This window comes from Mytilus galloprovincialis, chromosome 4 (assembly GCF_965363235.1).
Source record: "Mytilus galloprovincialis chromosome 4, xbMytGall1.hap1.1, whole genome shotgun sequence".
Classification (NCBI taxonomy): Eukaryota; Metazoa; Mollusca; class Bivalvia; order Mytilida; family Mytilidae; genus Mytilus; species Mytilus galloprovincialis.
Window position 1 is genome coordinate 34,611,809 of NC_134841.1, and position 14,610 is coordinate 34,626,418.

The following is a 14,610-nucleotide window of genomic DNA, read 5'->3' on the forward strand; positions in this document are numbered from 1 at the left end:
CAACACCTGCATGAAGCCTGGAAAGTTATATGTATTAAAAGTAATGAGAAGGTATAGAACTAAACGAGATTTAGATTTAATATCCACATATAACTCAAAATAAAGACAAAATTAAAAAAAAAGCCAAGATTAGTGCAACTTATCTGTGCATTAGTTTGTCGACGTTACAGCATGTATCAGCTCAGCGGCTCAAAATTTACGGAAATGAAACATGACCAGAACCAAAAAGCAAATGATACTCATGGGTTTTCAGTCCTTCACCTAAGTTATCAAGTAAATAAATAGTAAAAAAAAATATGACACACATAGCGAATTAGGAAATGTGTTAAAAAAGTTGGATATTTTCTCTAAAGATAATGTCTAAAGTAAAACAAATCTTACGCTTACAGTTAATCACTCTTTTTCTTACCAACTTGATATCCCATTTTGAGTTGGTTCGTGTTGCCTAGTCATTGTTTTGGGTTGTATTGGTTGGGTTTTTTTGTTACTGGTAATTGTCTTTTATTTTTGAGTTTTTGTCATGATTTTAGTGGTCAACTCTGAAATTCTTTGATATCTTCACCCTTTTTTATCAGTTACCTAACGTTTTGAATAAATCAAGAACATATTTTACCCGACACAATGCCCTTTTTATACATCCTTCAATATATAACACTTCTAGACATATCATATTATTGTTTCCTTGAACTTGTATATATGTTATAAAAATTAGATATAACATGTATTGATTGAAATATATAGGATTTACGTCTATCAGACTACTTTCAAACTACAAAACCAATAAAGACATATCTTAAAGGCAACACTCGGTTCAAATTCTTTCTTCAGATTTTTATCACAGTAATTTAGAACGTATAAATATGCAATGTCAGGAATTATAAAACTCTACAAGACTTTTTTAGTTGAATATTTATGGTTGTTATGTTCAAGTTTCGATAAACATTTTTAATAGAAAAAGTTTAACCATAATAATACCCCAAGCGATTCTATTAATCACTGACGAAAAATGCAAATTCTAATATAAATGGAAAAAAGTAAATAATGCAACGGAATATTGTAGTTTCTCTTACTTTTGCATAATTCGTTCGGCCTTTCTGCACTAACATTGCCCAAAACAGAGAAGCCAACAAGCCAAGAAAAAGCAGACCAAGGCCAAACAGAAAAGTGTCGAAAGACACAGAGCAATCCACAAAACTCAGAAAATTTTATCATACGTTTGCAGCCAACACAAACTCTTCTTGAATTAACAGAGCAATTACCGGAACTATTACTATTACTATTACATGACATCCTTAAATGATTTGTGTATAATTTTGTATAAATGAATCCTAAATTGTTTTTGGTTAGTGTCCCCGGTTATACATCTTGCCTTTGCTTGTGCTTTTGATGCCTTATACCTAATACTTATACCTCTGCAAGTTCAATACTCGGAGCAAGTATGCGTACTTGGTGCCATTGCATGCTTTGGATAAAAACAAAATGGTTACGAGTTTCCGTAGAAGCACATTATTTGTAAAGCCGGATCAAAGTTTCCTCGCTAATACAAGAAGCTATCTAGACAGCTGCAGCCGCTGGTTGGATACTTCAGCTCAAGAAAAACGAGGGGAAAACAAATACAGTTACTGATTTAGAAACATTACTTAGTACTTAAAACTTGTCTTGCAATGAATAACTGAACGCCACAAAATCTTGAAGCACAATTTAAAGTTAGGTAAAACCTTACTAGTATTTCACATAATCTATGATCATTCACACAACCTTGGTGTAGATTTGTGATAGAGATTCGGTACCACGTTATATATGTCTATTTCAGTCCTAAGTTTTTGGCACAGTATTTGAATTGTTTGTTATTATTAGATGACACTGAAAGAATTTGTTTGTATAAATAATATTTAAAGTATTTTCTTGGCTCGTGGGAGGATTTCAAAATTAACTTTGTCCCATTCGAAGGTTCATAAACCTAGTTTTATTCATTTACCATTAGAGACCATACAAGATTTAACAGTACTAAATTGTTCCACATATACATGTATACAACATTTGTTTCCAATATATTTAAATATATATAAACGAGTCTTAATTGAAAACTACGTTCAAACCTATGATTGCGTTGGATAAAAACCGCAATTTTTACACGTGTGCATGTAAAACAAATGACGTTGTAGAAGGGTCTAAAAACAGCACAAACAACATTTTCCAAAAGACCAAAAAAGTGAAGAAAAAGTATATTTAAACAAAACGCATTTGACTAACAGGTCGAACAACTGATGTTCTTTAACCCTGCTGACTGCCATTGGCGATTGCCAAGTAAAATTGATCACAAGATGTAACAAAATGGATCTTAATATAAATGTAATACTAAACAGAAAAAAAATTTTAACTTGTGGCCACGATGTTATGCCACAAACATACAGTGTCAATATTTTTTTAGTACACCAGATCCGGATTTCGACAATAAATGTCTCTTCAGGGATCGAAACGATATTTGGAAGGCCATATAAAAAGTACCCTCATTTTTAGAAAAAGTACCCTCACTTTTGATAGACTCTTGAAATATATATATATATATATATTATTTGTTTTTTTATGCTTTTGAAGCTTTTGTGTATTTTCAAATTCTTCCGTGGTAACTGATTAAGTTTTTCTGTAACAGAAATTCACTAAAATTGAATGTCGACAAAATGCACTAAAATTGAATCTTACATATAACGAAGTTTTACTTTGAAATGTTGATATAGAAATACGACGTGTAGTACCATCGCATCTATATATACATAAAGTCGTATAAGAACCTAACATTTAGTAAAAGGATACCAGCCAAAAAAGACAATAAAGGGAACTAGCTAAAAGAGGAACCACAATATTTCATTCCACAAGGTCATTCAAATAAATCAAAACATGACCTAATTAAACATATTATTACAAGGATTTAAATATATTGGTTAATCTTTTTCTATTTGTATCAAATATTAAGTTCATTGATCATTCATTTATTTCAGAAGTTTACAACTGACCTAGAATCATAGATTATAAAGGTAATTTTGTTTTTGTTGGCCCGAGAACATAGTTATTTCGTAGTGCATTTCGTTTAGACAATAAATTCAAATTAAAAATAAAATCACACCTGCTCTATCTCAAAAAAAATTGAGTGTTGTGTACTACTATTGGGACAAACAATTTATTAACACTATTATACAAAAGCTCTAACTCAAAATATGGACAATTCTATATTATAAGATAAGATAAGATAAGATAAGATATTTTTATTTCCAATTATGGGCCCCAAAGGGCATAAACATTACAACATCAATAATTTTTTCATAATACAATACAAACAATGAGATAAAAAAAAAAAAAAAAAAGTTAAACGAGAACTATTTAAGTTCTTAAAGAATACGTAGATAAAGAATCTATAGTATGTTGGTTTTTTTTAATACTAATGCATTTTATTACAAGTGTGGTTGATATAGATAACAAACAAGCAGCCCAAAAAGAAAAAAAAAAGAAAAATAGATATCCACAAATGTATAGTACACAAAAAGTTGGATCAATTAAATATATAATAATTAGCCAAAAAGAAAGTAGAAATTAAACATGTCCATGACTCATCCTGTGTCAGCAGCAAATAGGAAAGCATTATGGTTTCCTAAAGGCAGCTGACACCAGGGGACGATACCTTATGGGCCATAGGCATGTAAAATGTGTTATATAAGGGGGTCTAGCAATCAGTTTGACAGTTTCAGACTTGCTAATATTTGATCTTTTTTAACTAGACCAAATCACTTCTTAACATAAAGATACAGCACCCAATTGTTTTAACATGTAATGGCATAACCTTACTTAATATTTCATGCTTGAAATATCAAGAAATAAATTGTGAAAGTGTATGAAAGAAATTTGCAAGCACTGTTTACACTAGGAACTATAGTCGTACCACCAAAGCACGATAAGTGTGTCCTATGAAGTGTTGTCACATGTTGTTTAAACACTTGCGCATTCACATTCAGGTTCATCGAAAAAAATGAATACATTTACGTTTTAAATCTAATGCGTCCGATGCGCTTTTCTGATTTACAACCATCAGCAATGTTCAGCGACAAATACTTAATAGACAAGGATGTCTACAAACCGAAATAGTTAAATAGATTGATGACCCAAAAAGGACCTTAAAAGATAGTTAAATCAGTCCTAGGTCAAATTTACTTGAGAGATATTAGTTTCTTAATAATTTCTAAATTAATCAACAGAAAATTTGAGAAAGATGAATGAAGTATACATTTATTTTTTGACTCCTGTAATCACTGTCCTTTTGCTGAACTTGTTGCAATGACGGAATAGATACAAACATCTTTGTTGTGGTTGAAGGTACTAACAACACTTAAGTATGTATTAACCTCGACTGACCTCGCGATTTTTAAACAAATTGAATTCATTCGTAACTAATGAAGTAGAATATTATTAATTCACTTTCTAAACATTTTGTAAAAATAAAATATACTAAACATAACATAGAAAACCAAAGACTGAGCTAAACGAACCACACCAAAAAAAGTGAAATGCCAGTATTGTGGTTTGGACCATATCCTGGATAATTGTCTCATTTGCAAGCATACCATATCTTTTTATTGTTCGTAAATCATGATTTTATGATTTGTCGTGTTGTCTAAAAACGCAAATGAAACAAAAAACGAAAAGGTCACTAGAAATCTGGAATAAATGTTTAGTCATATTTGACATTGATTAAACGGAACTCCTTTTAGATTTTGTTCCCGAACTTGATGCTTTAAAAAACTTATATAAGGCTCTTAGAGGATACACATTTTTTACCTCAACTTTTGACTTTAGTGTACAAATTTTGGACCTCAATTTGAGACTTTGGTGTCAGAGCGGCATTCAATTTTAGGAACGTATGTTAATTACATAATATAATTATCCTAATATAGAGATTATGCTCGATTTTCATATGAAGAAGACATAATCTTTCAATCAGTTAAATTGGATCTGGAGCAGGCATGTCGGTAATTTCTAATAGTCCTTAATTTGTTAATTTACAAAATGTATGTGTCATTGTCATTTTGATTAGTTTCTTTTGTTACCTATTATTTCATCGGTCTCGGCCCCTTTTAAACTGAGTTTTACTGTTCGTATTGCTATGTGTTTTTCTTTATTCTACAATGTAGCATTGGCTAGGGATACAGGGAGATGGTTTAGATCTCTCACAAAACACTTTTAATCCTGCCGCATCTTTGTCAGGAACTACTGGCCTGTTAGTTGTCTAGATTTTTAGATTTTAGTTCATTTATATGTTTTGGAGTTTAGTTTGACATCAATTTTCACTTAACTAATATACATTTTAATTTAGGATCCAGCTGAGGCCCACCTCCGGGTGCGGGATTTTCTCGCTGCGTTGAAGACCCATTGGTGGCCTTCGGCTGTTGTCTGCTCTTTGGTCGGTTGTTGTTTCTTTGACACATTCCCCATTTCCATTCTTAACTTTCTTATAATGGTCTCCCGTTAGTAACATGACCAACGAGTCTTACCATTATATAATTATAAAGAGAGTCTGACGATACCAAAAGGGAAGTCAAACTCATAAATGGAAAACAAACTTGCAAACGACTAATATACTAACATTAACAACAGTCTACAAGATACAAAATGAAAATTTAAAGACTGGGCAACACGAACCCCACAAGAAACGGGGGTGTCCTAAGATGCAAGAGAGATAGAGATTTCAGATTCTGACCCACTTGTGGCACCCGTCAATGAGAAATTTTGAAATTCAGTCTAGCTATTACGTTCTTACAATTCGAAGTTTTTCAGATTCCCTTTTTGGTAGTGATGATGATCATATTTTCTTTTTTTTTTTCTTTTTTTTTTTTTTTTTTGCCTCGATTTTAACTGAGACCATTTTAAGTCAATAGTTTTGAATATTTTATTCGTTGAGATGTGATACATTATACCAATCTGTCAATATTTATCTCTACATAGTCATTGAAAAATATTTTTTCGTTTAATTCCATGTTTTTTTTCTTCAGTTGTTACAATCCAGTCCTCATTTTACTTTTACATCACACCAAAAACAAAAGAAGTTAAACATATGCATAATGCAAATTGTTTATATACAACATTTAATTATTCAAACCTCGTAGATACTCAATCTTAATTCCCATCGTTTACGATAGTTCAAAGATATGAATGAATCCCACAAAATTCCCAACGAGAATGTTAGCCGTATTTTTTTATAATACAAGACAATGATAGATTGCAAACGGTAAAAAAACAAAACTTCCAAAATCCGAGGGAAATTCAAAACGGAAAGTCCGTAATCAAATGGCAAAATCATAAGCGCAAACAAATCACACGAATGGATAAAAACGGTCTTATCCCTGACTTGGTACAGGCAAGGATTTGTATAGTAAGACAAATATTGTACAAATCCTTGGTACAGGTATAAAACAGTTGTTATCCATTCGTTTATAGGTCAACAAGAGAACAGATACTCCACAAATGCATTTTAAACTTTAAAATTACTTATATCTACAATTTAGCTTAACTCGGTAGAGATTTTGGTGGTAGTCTAAGATACATTATCAATCATTGTCTACAAACAAATATTGAAAATAAGTATGTAAAATCAAATATTTTAAATTTTTATCTGATCATTTAAATGGATATATCATTATCTAACAATATTTCAGAAATTAAGTAATTGTTTTAGTGTTAAATATATATATATTATTTATCGTTGTGTTGAAGACCTATCGGCTGTTATCTGCTCTATGGACTGGACTTTGGTACATTCCCAATTTCCATTCTCAATTTTATCATATATTTCTTAAATTTTGATTCGTATATCCTGCATTTTTTTATTACATTTATTAATTAACTTATGATGTGTCTGTTCCTTATCACCTATCACGGTTATTGCTTGGCCTCGAAACCAGACGAAAGTCGATTAATTCAATAATTCAAGGCTAGCAATGATTAATGTAAAAGTTCGACACGAGACTTCACCTAGGGCATGGATTTGCACTTTATTTTGATTTCTAAGTTACCTAGTTTCCGGACTTGATACCAACGAACAATTTGATGTGACAATATATATATATGTATGTTTGTAAGATATATTTATGTCCGAGTTTGAGCGTTTTTATTGAGGGTTTGGTAAAACAAGGAAATGTCTTTAGTTATAAGTCTAATGAACCTATCTTATATTAACCTATATTCGCATGAAGATTGAAATTTAAATCACATACAACAACCTCAAGGAGTATACAACATAACTTAAAAAAAATATTTTTATAAGACTTTTAACTTGCATCATACACAGCTTAAACTATATCGACTATAGTTCTGTAGTTTCAAAAGACTAGTACATTTGTATTTATTATAGATAAATGTTAAAATCGCTATTTATCGTGATGTATGGGAAATTATATATCGTTTACTTCGTGACAGGCTATCACGAAATAAAAGCGGTTATTCAAACACTAAATTCTTTTTTTAAGTATTCAATTACAGAATTCATTCAACCTTTAAGTAGTATATTCCCTTTGTTGTCATTTCCTGACGTTTTATGCTGCCTCGTGCATACTTAACTTTATAGTGCTGTGACGGAATAGGAAAAAGTTGATTATTAAAAGACTTTAATTTCACATCAGGGTATACGGCTAATAATTGGCACAGTCCTAGAAAAATGATTAAACTTGAATTTAAGATTGGTCGTCAAAAAGTCGTATGGTGCAGTTTTTTTATTTGAGCTTTTAGCCAGCAAATTTGACATCAAATCCAGATCATTAGTGGCATGCAGTTTGGCTAAATTTATTCAAGGGCTGCCCTCAAATATCTTTCTTTTTTGTTTTATTTAAACATCACACATAATGTTTTATGGATTAGGCGAAAAAGATAATTTTAAAAGCCTTTTGATGACAAATTATGACGTTAATCATTTCTGTAAACGGGAAAAAAATTGTGTTTCACCTCATTCCAACATCATATAATAAAGCGCTGATGAATGGATTATATCGTAAAGACTACAAAGTAATAAAACTACAAATGTTCTATTCATGTACACAAATTTTTATGAGGTAAGATTGTAAAAAACGATATTTTTAAAACTTTCAAATATCTCTTCTATTCAAACATTAACTTAAAACAATACCGGATAATTGGTTAAACCGGATAAACCGGTTACCACGTTCAGTAAACTGTTGTATTTTGACACAGTTGATAGGTGTAAAATGATGAAATTTACCCGAAAGTGCGCGAATGATTGTGACTTAAGTTCGATCGATCATTCTATTTGCTTGGAAATTGTTAGTTCTTGATTTCAAATTCAGATATATCTTTAAGATTTCTTGTTTCTTACCAACATGTCAGTCGATCTGTTATTACAGTTCATATACACTAGTGAGCTTTGTGATGAAGGATACTAAAGAAATTAGAATGTTTGCTTCATACCTTTACGGTTTCGGTACTTATACATCCTCGGATTTCAAATTTCTGGCTTTGAGCATTTCTGATGAAGGTAAATCCAGAAAAGCACCTCGAACGCATTGTAATTATCAAACGTGTTATTTTCAATGTATTACTTTGATATTGACACAGAACTACAAACAATAATCTTTTGTAAAGGCCGATTGTAATTTTCCAATTGTCAATTTCCCCATATCTCAATAGTACTATATCCTCTGCGCCATCGTATAATGTGCTTACATTTTAATTGTATGATGAGTCAGTACAGACTTCACGAACAGGGGTGTACATCTGAATACTTAAAACAGGCTGCAGTTTTCAAATGGATATTCAAACATATTAGTCGGCAACAATATGAACGCTTGGGGGTCATGGCAAAAGTCGAAGAACGAAGTAATGACAAACATAATTCTACAACACACTACATAAAAAACTAAAGATCAATACGAACTGAAAATCGGCAGGGATTATTTCGTGTGCCGCCCGAAGGAAGGTTTAGCAGATTCTGTTCCCAGTTGTGACACCCGCATGTCGAACGTGGAAATTTAGATTTGATGACATGTATTGAATTATGAGGAAGAACTGGCGATGGAATTAGACACAAAATAAGTTTTTTAATCACCATATTTCGAATAATATATCTTTTAAACCCTGTCGTTTTCAACTCATTCGCGGTTTAAGATGTTTAAATACTACCCAACTCACTCGCGGTTTAAGATGCTTAAATACTAAGTACCAGATCAGATCCGAGAATTTGCCATTTATTTGTGTTTGACTCCTGTTTGTAACATATTGATAATTATGATTCGCATGGCACATGTTACATATTGTAGACACAACCGAACTGAATTATTTTTGGAATATTTAGAATTCCCCAAGATTCTGATTAAAAACATGACCATCGGTAAACTACTGTTGCCTCTAATGTTTCTTAAAAACAAACAGATAAAATAGCAGCAGGCTCAAGTGAAGAAACGAAGTCACGGATATCAAAGGTTGTGTTTTGTGTACTATTGTTTGTCTGTGAGTGTTTTTCTTTTTTCTTTGGCGTTGTCAGTTTATTTTTCGACTTATGAGTTTGAATGCCCCTCTGGTTTCCTTTCATATGCTTGCATCTATTGTAATAAAATAAAACAGCAACCAAGACAAGGAATAACACTTTCTAAAACAGCATATCCAAGTAAAGGCTTTACTTGAATTCAAACTTTATTCATGAATTACAAGGAAATTTACATTTTACAGAAAGTTTTTTCATCATCAGCTGTGCGATATAAATGATAACCTTAGTTCAGATATCAAATCAATTATACGGACCTGACTGTAGGGCAGAATGGTCACGACAATGGAAAAAATCCACAGACTACAGTCATGTGATCATGGCTGAAGTGTATATTGTCGATCAGAGATGGCTCGTTTACCTTTGTTTAGAGATATTTAAAGTTGCAATCAGCAGAAGAAAAAAATTTTCTTTCCGGAGAGGGTTCATTTGACATTTGTCCTATAGGTACACAGTTGTTTTATATTCCCCTATTTATAGATTGATACGGTCAAAGTGTATTTTGCAATGACAAAATATTTTGAATTTTAATAATGTCCAATGGTACTGAATAAAATGATATGGTACACAAACATTTTACCACCACTCTACAACAAGGCACAGCTGGTTTAATGTGCGAATCTTAGCACTCATATTCGCAATATTATTATAGGATTTGTGGCTTAGAAATTATGTCGTGTTCTTTAAACACTTGAGACCTGGCAATACTGACTCTAGATTTGCTAAACCGTCCATTTTGGAACATATGTGTTCCAACCAAGGGTCAGAACATCGTAATAACTTTCCCACATTACAAAAGTCATTTGAGGTATGAACTACTGATTAAATGTAGTAATACGTATATAGTTAGTGGTCCTTGATAGAAAAAAAAATATATTATCATTCCTCACTAGGTTTAGGATTGAATAATCAAAACTTTCTCCATTTTTAAACGAATAAAAGGCGATTCTGTCATTAAACATGTCTTTTTAAAGTATGTTAGTTTTTTTTTACAGTGATTCATATTCCTATAAGTACATTTCATTTCATAGAAATCGTCATGACATTGTAGAAACTCAATTATAAGCTTGTTTTGAAATAATTTTTGTAGCCAGTTTGCATGTACATATAAAAAAGAAGATGTGGTATGATTGCCAATGAGACAACTATCCACAAAAGACCAAAATGACACAGACATTAACAACTATAGGTCACCGTACGCCCTTCAACAATGAACAAAGCCACAGAATGCAACGTATATGGCCGAAACTTAAGTTTCCTGTCATTGAGGCATACTAGATGGTTATATTAACAAATACATATTTGTTTATAATTTTCTATAAATTTTGTAAAGTTTTGACGGTCGTTGATTTTATAACTTGAACAAAATACATCGTTTTAACCAGAAAACTACCCCCTTTTTGTAAAGTCGCATACGTTTACTCAAAAAAGTCATTTAATTATGGGTTTCCACTTTTTTAATAAAAAAAAAATGGAATAAGGAAGAAAATGAATTCAAGTTTTTAATCATTCTACTGTAAAAAGTGTATTCCAATTAGAGTTGAATATTCAATTTTGTTTTTCCTAGAAAACGACATGTGAGCTTTGATCTTGATTTCTGAAAAACTGCACCATATTTTCTTTTGACGACCAAAATAATCGTAAAGAACACATATTTTCGAATTGAAGGATATATGATACAGCCTTATACCATTTTTGACGATTAAAATTTCATAACACCGACTTTGGTCACCGGCCTATTATTCAATGCTTCAAGTTGTTCGTCCAATTTTTTTTACGCAATCGTAAAAGGCAATTGTGAAAATGATAACAAACAAATGAGAGGTCTGACATACTTTTCTTCTGTTTATATTTAAGGGGGAAGGAGATATGTTATGACAAAATATTGACAAACTGCCCACATTGCAGAATTTTACTTAAGAGGGTTATCAAAATCTGTAATTTTTTATGGTTAAAAAATGTTTTGAAAAGTGTAGGGAATAGAAACGTAGGCACTTTTAGTGTGGTCACGTGACTTAGTAGCTCTGAATTCTCCTACCGGAGTCTACCTATGCATTCGTTTCTTTTCTGCTGTATCAGCTTTCTATTTTTAGATTTTGGATAAACAAATAATTTGGCTTTGAGCTTTACTTAAAGGACTTTATTAGTCGAAATGCGCATCTGGTGCAGCAATATCTGTATCGTTTAATGCTGGTCTACCATTAATTGATTCCCATTCATTGAAATCATCAGCTTAATATTTTTTCTGTCAAAATTGTATAGATTAGAATACAAATACTTTAATATTGGTCTTACGAACGAGATAATACATACATGTTATTCGACATTCTTATACAAGCCATACTTATCATGGTCTCCTCATAGTTAACTGATCCTGGAGTCTTACCATTATATATTAATAAGAAGAATCGGAAGATATCAAAAGGGTAGTCAAACTCATAAGTCGAAACAAACTTGCAAACCACTAATATGCAAACAACAGTCTAAACGATACAAACTTGAAAAATTGTAAGAGTTGGCAACACGAACCCAACCAAAATCCGGGGATGTCCTAGAATGATCCGGTTAGGAGATGCAGATTCTGTTGCACTTGTGGTATCCATCAATGACAAATTTTGAAACTCAGTCTAAATAGTACGTTCTTACAATTTGAAGTTTTGCAGATTCCCTTTTTGGTAGCGATGTTGTTACCTTTTTCTTTTCTTTTTTATTTTTGCCTCGTAACGAACCTGACTAACATTGATTTGGTCATTATGATGTTAGAAAATCGCAATCTGTTATCTTTAATATGTATATGTTTTAATTACAAAAAATGCACTGATTTTTTCTGTTTTATTTTTTTTCAATTTTTTATCATATTTATCGTTTGTATTTATTCGTTGAACACTTTTTACTATATTTTGCTTATCACTAGTGAAAAATATCGGAATCTGATATTATTTGTGCAAGTCTTGAATTTGTGTGTTCCGTTTTATGGTCTGAATTTACAAAAAAAAAATAAAAGAATCAATTCATTCATTTAAAAATAAGATGATTTCATATCTATATCCGGCCAAGGAATTGTATATTTAAATATACAATTCCTTGAGCCGGCTAATACATTATTATCTAATAGTTATAAAATAATATGTACTTGTCCATTTATCTAATAAACATTATTATAATATCCCCTAGCAATATCCAAACTGTTACAAACTTCTTGTTAATCAGCTTACTATTTTCGTCATGTCTAAATATTGCAATTTCTCCACTTATGGTTCACAATTGACCTTACAAAAACGTCGTTCCACTTATTCACTACGTGAGGAAAATTAAGATCTCCAAATATAATATAGTTTTCCCCCTAGGCTGCGACTGTACAATTGTGACTGGGTCACTCTGTCATTGTAAAATCTATTGAACTTTATCGTCGAAGTTATCCTCGCGCGACATGAATGTCACCGTCCGGAACATTCAAGGTCGATGCGTGACAATATCCGGAAGTACTATAAAAGAAGGCCAGTCCTGGACATATTAATTAATGTTTGACGACTTGTTCTTTATATTTTCACTTTTTTTATTTCTTCTCTTTTGGGACAAATATATGAATTATATAATATTTAATAAACGCCTGTAACTTTTAAATGATTTCTAGCATTTTAAAATTTACGATTTGTAAATAGATTTTTTTTTATTTTCATATTTTTTTATTTTTTTTGGGGGGGGGGATTTCTATATAAATGAAAAATATTACATAAAAAAATATATTTGCTAAATTTCTGCTAAAAATCACATGTGTTATTTTTCAAATTTACCTAAATTAAACATCTTTACATGCAATATATGTCGTACACACTCTCATCTGCTGTGTAATTAAACAAGAAATCCTCGTTGCAGACTTTATTCCTTTAGTACAAAAAGAAGGTTGATGTATTTGTACTTGGTTCAACCACCTTTTTATGTAATAATTGAAACAACGAGGTTATGTACTGTATGTATAACTAAATTTATAGATGAATCTTTACCTAATTTGCATAAATTTTGTGAAAGAACTTTATTTAACCATGTTTGATTGACGGAGATCACGTCGAAGAGTACATGGAAAGTCCTTATTTAGTTCTATAGCCGTTAGCAATTTAGGAACACACCTGTGTTATCCAAATGTGATGACGAAATAGTGTCATTTCATCATTCAGTTGAAAGGACAGGAAATGTCTGGATGCATTTATTGTGTTGTCCGCATGTATTGATTTAGGCTTCTCACGTTATTCTTTAGAAAGTGATCCGAAAATATGTCTCATACCTGCATTCTTTTTAGATATTAAAATGTTTTATAAGTTCATTCTCTTTGCATAAAGTCATCTGTGTATTTCATGAGGGGCATTTAAAATTTTATTAAATCCGTTTTTTATTTAAGAATTGAATGCTTCTTTTTGTAACTTCATTGGGATGTAAATGCGTTGACCGAAGTACATTTTGTATGAAACTCGGAAGCGCTGCTTTCTAAAAAAAAAATGTGCACACGGTCAAGTTGAACGTTTTTACAACCCTATGCATTTACATAACTTATAATTACATTTTTTAGCTAGGATCATGAAAACACGATTTTTATCCTGTGCACTTTAGTGTGGGACCTCGTGTCATCATGAATGATAAATTTTATTGTATAATGAAGTTGATTAAGGGATTGCGAGATTGCAGTGTAGCCAATCAGAATAACGTATTACAATGAAACATACATCTGATTAATTACAAATAATTCAAATATTTGAAGATACTTTAAAAATTCGGTGTTTCAGATGAGAATACAAAGCCAATCCCTGACAAGGACTTCCCGTTTTGAATTATCCTTGAGTTCAGTATTTTTGTTTTATCATTTTACTCAAAACCTCTCTAACGTGTACTATAAACACAACCCATCTGCGTTTAAACGAGAAATAATAAAACTGCGATTGTAGGACAACGCACGAATGTATAAATAGACTATTTTGCCAACCTGGATATATTTGATTGATTGTTGGCTGCTTAACGTCCAGTGGCTGATAGTGGAGATATTTGAGTGTTATAAAAAAAAATGAATCGATATTATTCAAGAT